We start from the raw sequence: 15,974 nt of genomic DNA, 5'->3' as shown, positions 1-15,974 counted from the left end.
GCTGTATGTAAAGAATGTAACTGTGTGAAGACAGAATTTTTCAAGATGCAGTAATAAAGAAAGTTATCTTCAGAAGGTGTGAGTTTTTTTCCTAAAGACTTTTAGACAGATAAGAGTTTTTTTCTGGGGCTGGAGAGATGGCTCAGAGGTTAAGAGCACTGACTGTTCTTCCAGAGGTCCTGAGTTCAATTCCCAGCAACCACATGGTGGCTCACTACCATCTGTAATGAGATCTGGCACCCTCCTCTGTATACATAATAAATATATAAATTTTTTTAAAAAAAAAAGAGTTTTTTTTCCTAAGCCTCACTACTCTGCTGGCATTTCTCTTTGCTATCCCAGAGCTGTTCTGGGAGCTGGCCTCTCAGGCTGTGTTAGGCTCTCTACAGCCTGGAATTCCCCTGCCTTCTCTATTACCTAAAGGATGGTCTATTATAGTTACTGATTTAAAGGACTGTTTCTTCACTATACCTTTACAAGAAAAGTATAGAAAAAAGTTTGCCTTCATGGTGCCTACTTATAATAATTCTCAGCCTGTCAAGAGATATCAATAGAAGATTCTCGAACAAAGGATGTTAAACAACCCTACTCTGTGCCAATATTTTGTATGACAGCCATTGGAAATGATTCATGTACAGTTTCCTCAATCTATAATTTACCATTACATGAATAATATATTACTAGCTGATTCAAATGTAAATACTTTAGAGAAAATGTTTGAAGAAATAAAGACAATTTTGCCTTGTTTGGGATTACAAATTGCTCCTGAAAAAATACAAAGAGGAGTTTCTATTAATTACCTAGGATATAAAATAGGTTAAAAAATTCAACCCAAAAGGTACAAATCAGGATAGATGAATTGTGGACTCTCAATGACTTTCAAAAATTACTGGGAGACATCAACTGGCTATGACCCACAACTGGATTAACAACTCAAGAACTGAGTAATTTGTTTCAAACCCTGTAAGGTGACAAGGACTTAAATACTCCAAGAAAATTATCAGCTGACGCTGAGAGAGAATTGGCTTTGACAGAAAAGAAATTACAGGATGTTCACATGGATTGTTTGGACCCACAGCTTTATTGCATTCTGGTTATTTTACCTTCTACACACTCCCCTACAGGGATTTTAATGCAGAGGGAAGATAAAATCTTAGAATGGGTATTTTTACCGCACAAAGAGAGTAAAAAATTAAAGACCTATGTAGAAAAATTTCCAAGTTGATTCTAAAAAGAAAATTGAGACTTCATCAATTAGCAGGAATAGACCCAGCAGAAATTGTAGTACCTTTTACTAATGCTGAATTTTCCTCTTAATGGGCAGAAAAATGAACATTGGCAAAGAGCCTGCAGTAATTTTTTGGGAGAAATTAGCAACAAATATTCCAAAAGCAAGAGAATGCAATTTATAAAGAAAACTAATTGGATCCTTCCTCACATTGTATGGGAAACACCAATTTCTGGAGCCCCTACATTATATGCTGATGCAAACAAATCAGGAAAGGCAGATTATAAAACAGGAAATTTGAATAAAGTGGCTCAAAGTCCTTATGATTCTGTTCAAAAGTCAGAATTATATGCTATTCTCATGGTACTATTAGATTTTCCAGAACCCCTTAATATAGTTACTGACTCTCAAAATGCAGAAAGAGTTGTTTTACATATTGAAACTGATGAATTTATTCCAGATGATACAGAATTGACATTGTTATTTATTCAGTTATAAGAAATAATCAGAAATAGAAATCATCCCTTACATATAACACATATTAGATCCCATACTGTTCTACCAGGCCATCTAGCACAAGGTAATAATAAAATTGATCAACTATTGGTAGGAAATGTGTTAGAAGCCTCAGTATTTCATTAAAAAATACCATGTCAATAGCAAGGGTTTGAAAAAAGATTTTTCTATCACTTGGCAACAAGCCAAGGAAATTATAAGAAAATGTCCTACTTGTTCCTTGTATAACCAAACTCCACTACCTGCAGGAAGTAACCCAAGGGGTACTCAAAGAAATAAAATCGGTAAATGGATATGTTTCATTTTGCAGAGTTTGGAAAATTAAAATATGTACACCACACCACAGATACATATTCAGGATTTCAATGAGCAACTGCTTTGAGTTCCAGAAAGGTTGGTTCTATAATCACACATTTGTTAGAAGTTATGGCCATCATAGGGATATCTGTACAAATTAAGACTGATAATGCTCCAGCATATGACTCTAGTAAAATGAAACAGTTTTTTTGCTTATTACAACATAAATCATATTACAGGTATACCACACAATCCTGCCGGACAAGCAGTTATAGAAAGATCAAATCGAACTCTAAAGGATATGCTTACTAAATAGAAAGGAGTAATAAAGAACCTCAGAGATAGACTGCATAATGCTTTATTAACTTTAAATTTTCTAAATGATAATTAGAAAGAAATGACAGCTGTGGAGAGACATTGGATAACAGAAAAAACTATGTAATTAAATCAGCCTGTATACTTTAAAGATGTGCTGACCTCAGAATGGAAACCAGGATATGTGTTATGTTGGGGAAGAGGTTTTGCTTTTGTTTCCACAGGGGAGGAAAAGCTATGGATACCATCAAAATTGATAAAAATTAAATTTGAACAAGAGAGACTTCTTAACTAGAAGAGGTGTCAGTTCATTAGCCAGCATACCATTCAATCTAAACTAATTTATAAGATTAACAAATGCTTTTCATTTGATCAGATATAACTTGCCAAAAGGGAAACTCCTCAAAGTTAGGGTTGGAGGAGCGTTTTGTCTTTATCTTTCAGGAGAATGAAGGCATCCAACTAAGGAATCTGAAGACCACTAGAAAAATGAGACATCTGAAGAAAAAGAATGAATCATCCAGAGAAAACATCTCAAGAAAATTAATAAATTGGCCTATAGGTATATCACATTTCCAACAGGATAAAATCATAAATCTTCCCAAATGTTTGTTTATGCTGTTCTCCACAGACACATAATGCAAATGATCTTTTTTTTCAGTCCCAGTTCAACTAAAAATTAAAACTGGCTTTGGAGTTGGAGCGTGGCTCTCTCCTTCTCTAAACCCAAGCATACTTGTTAAAAGGAAAATCTAAAATCTCTGTTTCATGTCAGAAGAGCTGCTTGATATGGGATAGAAGAAAAACCAAAATTAAGAGGCTATTGTCACTAATTTCATAATCCTTTGGTTTTATTTTGACTCTTTAAAAACTTTTCTTAAGGTATAAATATTATCTCAAAATGTATTATATATATATATATATATATATATATATATATATTTCAACTTTCTGTCATGATATTAATGGTCATATAGAGAACTAATTCTAGAAAAATGCGTCATCTAATTTCCTGTACATGCTTTCAAGTTTGAGTCTCTATCAGGTAACTAGGAATTAAGTTTTTGTACTCCGGATGTATGGTCCTTTAACTTCTGAGATCTGCTGCATATGACCATAGCTGAAAGATTTCTCCAGTCCTGCCCAGGCCATGCAGTTGGGATGAATCTCTCCCACCTGCATTGTGCAGCTGCTTGGTCTCAAATAAATACACAAAGGCTTATATTATTTACAAACTATATAGTCTATGGTAGGCCTCTTGCTAGCTAGCTCTTATATCTCAAATTAACCCATAACTATTAATCTATGTATCACCACGTATTCTGTGGCTTTACCTGCATCCTATTATATGTTGCTCCTTGGGTGGCTGGCTCATATCTATTCCCTTCTGCCTTTCTTCTTCCTGTCTATCTCCAGTTGGAATGTACCACCTAGCCTTATTTTGCTTCACCATTGGCCAAATAGCTGTATTTATCAACCAATCAGAGCAACACATATTCACAGCATACAGAAAGACATCTCACAGCACTTCCCTTTTTTTGTCTAATCAAAAAGGAAGGTTTTAACTTTAACATGTAAAAATTACATATAACAAAACAGTTATCAAGCAAGAATTACAGTTATAATATCTAGTCTATATTTTGCAAATTCAAAGAAAATAATCTGTTTATCCTTTATTTGTGAGTCTAAGGTTTCATATCTAACTTATCTTTTATCATAACCAAGGAAAATTATAATTATATCTAGTCTTCAACTATATCAAAGACCTCAGAAGAATATACTATTATCTAAGAAAACAGGAAATGCATTGTAAGCAACTTCCAAAATTCTGGAAATGACAGAGAGAGCTGCCTGCCTGAACAGTCATCCAAAATTCCTCTGTAATGTTGAGGCATCCATCTTCAGCCAATAGGCCTAGAGTTTTTTTAGTTGCTTCTTCCTGTGTGTCCTGTAGAATATTTGGCAGTCTCCTCTGTAAAGCAGGAACCCGAAGAACCGTTTTGTCTTGCAAAGTTAAGTAGTCACCTTCCTATGGGTTCTGCTTGTCCAGTTTATATAGCATATTATCAGCAGTCCAGGCAAGAGCAGTTTCTTGCCCAAATGGCTATTTTTGTCAAGAAGAAGATAAACTCCATATAGAGTGTCTTTGATGCCCATCTTTCTCTTTAAAGTAAATTGGTGCTGCCAGGAGCAGACATGTCTCAATGTCCAGAAAAGTCAAAGGGTTTTTTTTGTTTTGTTTTGTTTTTATGAGACAGGGTTTCTCTGTATAGCTTTGTGCCTTTCCTGGAACTCACTCTATAGACCAGGCTGGCCTCAAACTCACAGAGATCCACCTGCCTCTGCCTCCCGAGTGCTGGGATTAAAGGCATGAGCCACCACCGCCCAGCCAAAAGTCAAAGTTCTTAAAACATTTTTTATTTTATTTTTATTTTTATTTTTTTTTTCGAGACAGGGTTTCTCTGTGTAGCTTTGGGCCTTTCCTGGAACTCACTTGGTAGCCCAGGCTGGCCTCAAACTCACAGAGATTCGCCTGGCTCTGCCTCCTGAGTGCTGGGATTAAAGGCATGCGCCACCACTGCCTGGCTATTATAACATTTTAAATGTCATATTCTATAAGTCTTTGAAGTGTTTGAAGATTACCTACCTAATTGAAATATATCTATGTATACCTAGAAAACTTAACTAACATGACTATAAGTTTGATTATTGTGGATGACTAATTATTAATCTGTATTTCTTAATTATAAACTAGAGTTTCAAATGAGCTGCACAAACAATACCTTAAACAAGAGTAGAAATATGCATACAGTATAACAAAATTAACTTTAAATTTGTATCAATAAACTGAAATCCATAGCAATGTAAAACATTTAAAATAAGTTGTTGCTCTTTAAAAATAGATTCAATAATCTATCCTTTCATCCTATCAAATCTATATCCTGTTTTCTTCTTTAAAAAGAGGTTGTATTTATAATCAATCTCCTTTAAATAAAAATAAACATTTATAAACAATCTTTTGGGAATTTGGACGTAGCTTCTCATACTACTTCCTGCTGATCGAGGGCTCTGGCAATCTTATGGGAATCCTGAGAAAATTAAGAATTATGGTCAAGTCCTGACTGGAATAGTCTGTGATGTTGTATTATCTGAGCCTGTTGCCTTGAAGCTGTTCTGAATGTTAGATCATCTGGAGACCTCTCAGGCGGTCTTGGCTGATCAAACCATATTAGCCTAGAAGCAATCCATAGGTTCTCATCTTCTGTGGAATTAAAAGCAGAACCTCTTTTCCAAAGCAATATGTTCTTAGACACAAATTTTGAAGTCAAAATATCTTTAAAATATATATTTTGGTTTAACTCAGCAGCCTTTACAATCAAATGCCTTTCTGAAGTTAAAAATCCCAGAAGACAGGGCTGGAGAGATGGCTCAGAGGTTAAGAGCACTGACTACTCTTCCAGAGGTCCTGAGTTCAATTCCCAGCACCCACATGGTGGCTCACAACCATCTGTAATGAGATCTGGTGCTCTCTTCTGTATACATAATAAATAAATAAAATAAAAAAAAAATCCCAAAGACAGCTGGACGATGGTAGGGCACGCTTTTAATCCAAGCACTCAGGAGACAGAGCCAGGTGGATCTCTGTGAGCTCGAGGCCAGCCTGGTCTACAGAGCAAGATCCAGAATGGGCACCAAAACTACACAGAAAAACCCTCTCTCAAAAAAAAAAATCCCAAAGACAATATAATCCAGACTTTGTGTGTGATTTCCATCTTTATGTGGCTTATTTTTTTATTTTTTATTTTATTTACTTTTTTTTTTTTTTGGTTTTTCGAGACAGAGTTTCTCTATGTAGCTTTGTGCCTTTCCTGGAACTCACTTGGTAGCCCAGGCTGGCCTGGAACTCACAGAGATCCACCTGCCTCTGCCTCCCAAGTGCTAGGATTAAAGGAGTGCGCCACCACCGCCCGGCTGGCTTATTTTCTTTATATTACTTTTACTGTCTCTTTAAAAGACTTTACTTTTTAAATTTATTTAATTTTTGGTTTTTCTGAGACAAGGTTTCTCTGTGTTGTTTGGAACCTGTCCTAGAACTCGCTCTATAGACCAGGCTGGCCTCAAACTCACAGAGATCCACCTGCTTCTGTCTCCTGTGTGCTAGGATTAAAGGCATGTACCACCACGGCCCAGCAAGACTTTATTTTTTAAAACTATTTATTTATATAACTGCATATATTCCTTTTCCTCTCTTTTCCAAGCCTACATACATTTTTACATGTAATGTAAACCATTTAGAGTCTTGTTTCATCTGAATCTGACTTATTGTGAATCTATAATCCTTCTTTGACCTGGAGAGATTTAAACTGCCAAACTGTGTGTGTGTGTTTAGGACTGAAGTAGCAGCCTTGGCTGTGGACTCTACCTTGACACTTTTCAACATGGTGGAGGTAATTCAACTACAGCTCTGGGCGTCATGCTCTCGAGTAACTCTGGGAGGCAGTGTGTAGGCCAGAAACCTTTTTCTTTTTCTTTTCTTTTCTTTTCTTTTTTTTTTTTTTTTTTTACTAGCAAAAGCTAAATCCACCATGCAGCATATTGCATGGCTTGGAAACAGCTTTGTGTACCGTGGTGGGAATCTGCCATGCTACAGGTCAAGCCCACATGCCATGAACCCACCATAGTGTAGCTCAAGCCTGCAGGCCATGGCTGGCCTGAGAGACACACTAGGAAGCTGTTTTTAGCTCCAGTTTTAGACTCTTTTTTTTAAGTTCTCTCAAGTTTTAGGTGGAAAGTTGAACCAACACATTGGGCAGCCAAATGTAGCTGGAAGATTTCCCTGGCCCTGCCCAGGCCCTGTGGTTGGAATGAATCTCTCCCAACCATGTCCTGTAGCTGCTTGGTCTTATATTATTTACAAACTGTGTAGTCTATGGCAGGCCTTGCTAGCTAACTCTTATATCTTTTTTTTTTTCATTTTCCTTTATTAAGAAATTTTCTACTTATTCTACATACCACTCACAGATCCCATCTCCCCCATCCTCCCACCCCTAACTCTTATATCTTAAATTAACCCATAACTATTAATCTATGTATTGCCACGTGGTCCATGGTTTTACCTGCATCCCATTACATATGACACTTAAAATGTTTACGTTTTCTGCAGTGAACCATGACCATGCCTAACAGTAACCTTTGAAGTCTCCAAAAGGAGGATGGGGCCCCACAGCGATGATACCACCGGGACTATGATAACACCTCTAAGCTGAAAAACACCACCTAAAGATTGGCTTTGGACTACAAACTGCTCAGGACAATTTCAAAATGGCTAGCTGAGATGGTCCAGCCTCATAGACTACTCTAGCCAGGCAGGATTTGATATAAACCCTGCACTTTCCCATTACATAGAGACTGGACAACAAATGATACAGCTAGCTCTCCCAGGACTTTACAATTATCCCAATTTTTTTTCAGGGTCCCCTAAAGATTCCATCACCCCCAGACAGCAGGAAGTAATTTTAAGAATACGATGTTCATATTCCCAAGAGGTGGGATGGGCAGTTTTGGTTGTTCAGTGGGTTATAGATATTTGTCTTAGTTTAGGGGGTTGGTTACAAGTTGTTATTGGTAACGGTCAGGAAAAAAAAGCTCAACAAGGAGATTAGATGCAGGGATCTCATTCTAAAAAGAAAAAGGGGGGCTATAGAAACAGGATAAAAGGGTAGATTATTGAATCTACTTTTAAACCAAAAAAAAGCAAATACCAGTCTTAAATTTTTACATTGATATGGATTTTTGTATATTGATACAAATTTAAGGTTATTTTATTAGAACATACTGTACATATGTTTCTACTCTTGTTCAAGGTATTGTACCTATACAGTTTAACAATGTAATGTAAATTTCTAGTCCTTGGGCTGGAGAGATGGCTCAGAGGTTAAGAGCACTGTCTGCTCTTCCAGAGGTCCTGAGTTCAATTCCCAGCAAACCACATGGTGGCTCACAACCATCTATGATGAGATCTGGTTCCCTCTTCTGGGGTGTAGGAATATATGCAGACAGAACATTGTATACATAATAAATAAAGAAATCTTTAAAAAAATTTCTAGTCCTTGAAAGTTATTATTATAAACTAGGAGAATAAAGAAATGCAGGTTAGTAGTTAGTCACCTATTACAATTAAACCAATCAGTGTTTTATTTATTGACCAATCAGAGCATTTGACATACAGACCATCCCACAGCAAAGATGTTTTAATAACATAAGGTTCTTTTTTGTTTTTTATGACAATGAGACATGTCTGCTCCTGGCAGCACCAATCTACTTCAGAGAAGATGATGGGCATCAAAGAAACTCCATATGAAGTTTACTTTCTTTGTGGCAAAATTTAGCCACTGGGCAAGAAAGTGTCCTTGACTCAACTGCTGACAGTATGCTGTCCAAATTGGACAAGCAGGACAGAAAAGAAAGTGACTGCCAAACTTTGCCAAGACAGGGTAGGACAGCCCTTTAAAAATCCTTCTTCACAGAAGAGTCTGTCAGATATTCTAGGCCTTTAGGCCGAAGATGAATGCCTCAACATTGCAGAGGAACTGTGGGTAACTGTCCAGGCAGCCAGCTGTTTCTATCATTTCTTAATTTTGGAAGTTGCACTTCCTGTTTACTCAGGTAATATTATATCCTTCTCAAGTCTCTGTTGGAGTTGAAGACAGTTATAGTTTTCCTTGTTACTAAATTCAGAAAAGAAACTCACAGAAAGGTGTAAAGTGTATAAGGTTGAGAGACATAAAAAGATAGTTTGGGGTTAGTAATGCAAGTTAAGATAGAAAGTGAATTAGGTACAACACTTTGGACTCACCTGAGGCACAAATCCTAATTGGTCTTAATAATAAAAACCCAGAGCCAGATATTGGGGTAAATGTTGAAAGATAAGAGAAGCAGAGCAAGCCACCACCTCTTACCTCACCAACTCCTCAGCCTGTGAGCTCCTGTCTCCTTCCACCTTATATTCCTCTCTCCACCCAGCCATATCACTTCCTGTCTCCACCTCTTTAGTGCTGGGATTAAAGGTGTGAGATCCTAAGTGCTGGGATCAAAGGTGTGAGCCACCACTGCCTGGCTCTGTTTCTCTTTTAGACTGGATAATTCTTGTGTAGCCCAGGGTGGCCTTGAACTCACAGAGATCCATCAGCCTCGGCCTCTGGAGTGCTGGGATTAAAGGTGTATGCCACCACCGCCTGACCTCTGTGGCTAGTGGCTTAGCTCTGCACTCTGATCTTTAGGCAAGATTTATTTGTTAGACCACAAACAAAATATCACCACACTCATCAAGATAGGATAGATAATGGAGTGTTTTCTCTGAATTTGTCAAGTGTTGATGGACTAGATATTGTTAATATAATTACTTCCTTATTTATATTTGTATATAGTTATTATATTTATTGTATATAGTTTTTTCTATGTTAATTAAGTCCTCTTTTTATTTATACAAAAAGGGGGAAATGTGTGATATTTTGTATGTGTTCTAACAAATAAAGTTTGCTTGGAGTCAGAGGGCAGAGCTAGCCACTAGTTAATCATAGAGATCTGGAGGTCTGTACAGAGAGGAGCAGGAAGTGATAAGGCAGCGCAGAGACAGGATGTCATCACTTTTGGTTGGGGGATTTGGAGATGTAGGAAGTGACTGTGGCTGCTTCCTTGCTTCCCTGATCTTTCAGGTTTTACCCCAATATCTGACTCCCGATTTTTATTGATAAGATGTATTAGATTTATTTACACTTCACTTTTCTACCTTATTCTACTTCATACACAGTATATATGTGTTTGTACTGTGTGAAAGAGCGGTTTTTGTTTTTTTTTTTTTGTAGATTCATCCACACTATTGCAATTATCAAATTTGGTTTTTGAGACAGGGTCTCACATTGTGGACCACAATGACCTCAAACTCAAGGGAATCTTGCTGCCTTAGACTCTTGAGTTCTGAGATTACAAATGTGAATCCCCACAGTTGGTTTACATTTATTATGTTTAAAAATTGGGGGCCAAGTGTGGTGACCCAGCACTCAGAAGGCAGAGGCAGGCAGATCTCTGTGATTTTTGAAGCCTGCCTGATCTACATAACAAGTTCCAAGCCAGCCTATAAAGTGACCCCCCTTTCTAAAAAAAAAAAGGTAAATAAAATTCTGGAGGTCCTTTTTTTATTATTTCCTAATTTTATTTTATGTTCATTGGTATTTTGCCTGCATGTATGTCTGTGTGAGGGTATCAGAAGCCTTGGAATTGGAGTTACAGACAGGTGTGAGCTGCTATGTGGGTGCTGGGAATTGAACCCAGACTCTCTGGAAGAGCAACCAGTGCTCTTAACCATGGAGCCATCTCTCCAGCCCCAAATTCTATAGTTTCTAAAGACAGAGTCTGAGACTGGCAAATTCAGAGATCTGCCTGCCTTTGCCTTCTGAATGCTGAGATTAAAGGTATATATTACCATTGTTCTGGCTGGTCTTATGTCAACTTGACACACAAACTAGAGTTATCTGCAAGGATGGAAACTTGATTGATTGATTGATTGATTGATTGATTCATAAGATGCAGCATTTTCATAAGGCATTTTCCTAATTAGTTATTGATAAGGGAGGGCCCATCCCATATGGGTGGTTCCATCCCTTGGCTGGTAGTCCTGGGTTCTATAAGAAAGAAGACTGAGTGCTCACTCTGGCAGCACATATGCAAAAAAAGAAAGCAAAAGAAAAAAGAAAGCAGTCTGAGAAGCCAGTAAGCAGCACCCATCCATGGCCTCTGCATCAGCTCCTGCCTCCAGGATTCTGCCCTATTTGAGTTCCTGTCTGACTTCCTTCATTGATGAAGTGCTGTGGAAGTGCAAGCTGAATAAACCCTGTTCCCCACAACTTGCTTTTGGTCATGGTGTTTTGTCACAGCAATAGACACCCTAACTAAGACAACCATGCCCACCAGTTTTTATGCTTACTTATTTTGTATGTATATGTGGGCATGCACATACCATGGCATGCATGTAGAGGTCAGAGGACAACTTGTGGGAGTTGGATGTCAGGAATGAAACTCAGGTGATCAGGCTTGGAAGCAATCACTCTTACCCACTGAGCTAACTCACTGGCTGTTGTATGACAAAACTTTTCCTGGGGAGACACAACATTTACACTCCTACTCACCCTAGACAGGGAACCCATGACAGACCAAAGTACAGATACCACCAAAGTCCAACTTGGTAAATCAATGAGCTTTATTGGGGTCACTTATGGGAATATGGGTGAGGGGTTACTTATAGGAGCAGAAATGACTCAAAGACAGCTAGCTGCATCACCAAAGCCCACCCCCAGCACAGATGACAGCTCACAAAGCTAGGAACCTGGAGCACACTGCACAGCCGGCAGGCAGTTCAACAGGTTGGAGAGAATCTTTTCCAGGTGCCTCAGATGGTCTAAATCTCTTCCAAACAGCTTGACTGGTTTCTGCTGCTTCTCAGAGTCACTGCAGCTTGGCTCATCTGGATCTTCTCTACAACGAGAGACTTCTTTTGCAGCTCAGCTTGCTGAGCATCTTATTTGCAGCTTGGCTCTGCCACCTCTGAGGAAGACTCAGCTTTGATTGCTTACTCTGGCCTACTAAATCTGATCAGTTTTAGAGACTTCCTGAAGCTATTTTGAGTTGTTTAACTTCCTGTTTAAAGGTCTTCCCTGAATAACCAAGAATGTTTTGATCTAGAAGGAAACTGTTATACAATAGTGGCCCACTCTTAAAGGTTTCACTACCTTTTGGTAGTGCCAGTCAGGGGGATAAAGTCAACACAGGTAAAAGAGACTTTAGAACATATTTCAGACCTAAACTATAACACCATATATGTGGTTTGCAATTTTTTTCCTAGTCTATAGTTTATCTTTCATTTTTTAAAAATATATTTTTGAAAGCAGATTTATTTATTTGTTTGTTTGTTTGTTTATTCAGAGTCAAGGTCCGCTATATGGTCAAAGCTAGCCTCAGAACTGAGTGTCTTCTGCATCAGCCTCCTAAGTACTAGGATTACAAATGTGTGCCATTAAGTACAAGTGTTGTGGTGCATATCTTTCTTATCGCCTGGGAGGTAGAGGCAGGAAGTGAAGGGAAGTCCTGCACTGGGGGAGACTCCCTTCTAGACCCCGGATTAGGCACAAACCACACCCAAACACCTATTTTCACAGAGCGATCCTTTATTAAGCAGAAAAGAAAGTTTGAAGTGGCTGCTTTCTGACTCAGGCAGAAAAAACAACAGCAAATGACCTTGCAGGTGTCATTTTTAAGAGGAGGAGAAGAGGAAGGCTGTGTTAGGATGGGCTAGAATGTGGTGGTAAAGGAGATAGGGCACGAGGGAGAAGATGAAAGGGACAAGGGCAAGGAGGAAGGGGACAAAGAACTGCCTCTGGATAGAGGGGAAACGGATGCAGCACACAGGCAAATGGCAGTTTATAAACCGGGATACTCCAAGTTAGGATGAGGTGTTTAATTTTTGTTTTGTTTTGTTTTCCAAGACAGGATTTCTCTGTGAAGCAGTTCTGGCTCTCTTGGACTCCCTCTGTAGACCAGACTGGCCTCGAACTCACAGAGATCCATCTGCCTCTGCCTCCTGAGTGTTGTGATTAAAGGTGTGCACTACCAGCAAGGTGTTGAATTTTTAACTGGGCATGTTAATTAGCTGAGCCAAAGCGGGCTTCTGATTGCTGGACTTTGGTAGTCAGCCTCAGGAAGAAGTGGCCAAATAAGAAAATAGACTTTTTTGGCTAGCTTTAGGGGTGTAATCTAATGGTTTTTAGCAAAGCAGCGGGAATGGGGAAGAAGGACATGGCCTGCCAGAGCCACATGCTCAAATGGGCTAGTGTCTCTTCAGGATGACCTCTGTGAGTTTGAAACCAGCCTGGTCTACATAGTGAGTTCCAGAAAAGCCAGAGCTACATAGTGAGACCCTGTCTCAAAAAAGCCAAGATAAACAAACAAGTGTGTGTGCTACCACCCATAGTTGTAGCTCTTACTGTTTTCTTCCTCCTCCTCCTCCTCCTCCTCCTCCTCCTCTTAGACACAGTTTCACAATATAGCTCAGGCTAGCCTGGAACTCAATAAGTGGTCTAGGTTTACAGAGATCCACCTGCCTCCACCTCCCAAGTGCTAGAATTAAATGTGTGTCCCAGCATGCTCAGCTAAAACTCCTACTCTTTTGTTTGTTTCTTTGAAACAGGGCCTCTCTATGTAGTCCTGCCTGTCTTGGAGCTCACTATATAGACCAGGCTGGCCTCAAACTCACAGAGATCTTCCTGCCTCTTCCTTTCAAGTGCTGGGATCAAAGGTGTGCACCACCATACCTGATTAAAACTCCTTTTTTTTTTCTTTTCTTTTCTTTTTTTTTTTTTTTTTGGTTTTGTTTGGTTTGGTTTTTTGTTTTGGGGGCATTTGTTTGTTTGTTTTTGCTGTTTTGGTTTTTTGAGACAAAGTTTCTCTGTGTAGCCCTGGAAGTCCTGGACCTCCCTTTGTAGACCAGGCTGGCCTCGAACTCTCAGAGATCCACCTGCCTCCCCCTCCTGAGTGCTGGGATTAAAGGGTAAAGGCATGTACTACCACCACCTGGCCTGAAACTCCTTCTTTTGATAAAACCAGTATGTCCATTTTCCTTTTCTACAAATGGTGGATGGGAAGCTTCCTGTTTACTGAGGTGTGTACTTCATCCTGTGAGTGTTTAGCAAGGTGTGATAAGGATGAAGCATAGGACTTCAAGCATCCAATTGTCACCCTCTCACCTCCATGCTCAGACATCAGGCCCTCTGCTAACAGCAACCCTAAAATTACATCTGAACCACCAGCTGTGTGTTAAAGTCAGTCTGGATGCCACAAACATCTCTGGGGTAACTATAGACACAGAAAGTGTTCATCCTCCTATCATTGAATGGTCCCTTCATCCTTATTCTCTAATTACCACAGATAGAGGAGTTATTCCCAGATTCAACCCCTCTGACTTCTTTCATACCCCATGACCTCTGGATGATCTTAGGCCTGTGATACAGCCTCAAGGACTATATTGGTGTTTAGAGCTTCTGTTCTTTGCATTTTCTGAATGAATTATGTAGAAATTATCTTCATTGCTACATAACAAAAATTAAGTCACTAGAAATGGAAAACACGATCTTGCAGTTCCTGATGGGAACTATCAAAGAGTGGCTCAGCTGACAGTTTTACTGTTGGTGTTTTTGTTTGTTTGTTTGTTTTTAGAGACAGAGTTTCTCTTTAACAGCCCTGGCTGTCCTGGAACTCACTTTGTAGAACAGGCTGGCCTCAAACTCAGAGATCTGCCTCTGCCTCTGCCTCTGCCTCTGCCCCTCTGCCCCTCTGCCCCTCTGCCCCTCTGCCTCTGCCTCTGCCTCTGCCTCCTCTGCCTCCTCTGCCTCTGCCTCTGCCTCTGCCTCTGCCTCTGCCTCTGCCTCTGCCTCTGCCTCTGCCTCCTCTGCCTCCTCTGCCTCTGCCTCCTCTGCCTCTGCCTCCTCTGTCTCTGCCTCCTCTGCCTCTGCCTCTGCCTCTGCCTCTGCCTCTGCCTCTACCTCTGCCTCTGCCTCCTCTGCCTCCTCTGCCTCCTCTGCCTCCTCTGCCTCTGTCTCTGCCTCTGTCTCTGCCTCTGTCTCTGCCTCTGTCTCTGCCTCCTCTGCCTCTGCCTCTGCCTCTGCCTCTGCCTCTGCCTCTGCCTCTGCGGTGCTGGGATTAAAGGCATGTAGCACCATACCTGGCTCAGCCAACAGTTCTTACTCAGAGTCTTTCAGGACAGGAAGACCAGGTATGGCTTCAGTTTATATTCATTGTCATTGATATTGACAGGAGGCCTCTGGCCTGTTCTGTAAAAAGAAGTTCTGGGATCAAAGGAGTGGGTCACCCCTTTGTTGTTGTGAGGTATCTATCAGAGAGGACTACTAAAACACATGTTGAAGCCAATAGAAAGCCTTTAATAGCTGGCCTGTAACTACACTGGGTGTTCAGGACCCCAGTGCACTCCCAACTCCCAAGCCTTTTTCTTTTTCCTTTTTTTTTTTTTTTTAACCTCACTCTGTAGACCAGGCTGGACTTGAACTCACATAGATTTGCCTGCCTCTGCCTCCAGAGTGCTGGGACTAAAAGTATACTGCCACCCAGCCCCAAATCTTTCTCAGATTGAGCTTTTAAGCACAAAAACCACACCTGAGGTTAGCATATCTTAGTTAGCCAGAAGCAGAACTACAGAAGCCAAAAGGCAAGGTTAGTAGTTAGGGACTTTCCCATAGCTATGGACTTTGATGGGTGAGGTTTTTGCTTTCATTTTTGACAGGTAGTAATGCTGACATGCTGGGTTTCACAGCCTAAATGGTACTTTCATCATGGCATCAGTTGTGCTAAGATCTGGAGGCCTGTTACCACCATGCCCAGCATCAGCTGATCCCTTTGGTAAGCATATCCTGAACAAACTACAGAGGACAGGAAGTAGGGCAGGAAGGCTAGGGTCTGATTAGGAGAATTACTGCTCTTTCCAGAATTCTCTTCTTCTGGAAGGGGGCCAATTAGAGCAATATGACCTCCTATTGCCCTCTCAGGTGACACTTCT

The sequence above is a fragment of the Peromyscus leucopus genome, chromosome 2 (assembly GCF_004664715.2).
Source record: "Peromyscus leucopus breed LL Stock chromosome 2, UCI_PerLeu_2.1, whole genome shotgun sequence".
Taxonomy (NCBI): Eukaryota; Metazoa; Chordata; class Mammalia; order Rodentia; family Cricetidae; genus Peromyscus; species Peromyscus leucopus.
Note: the sequence above shows the minus strand (reverse complement) of the source record.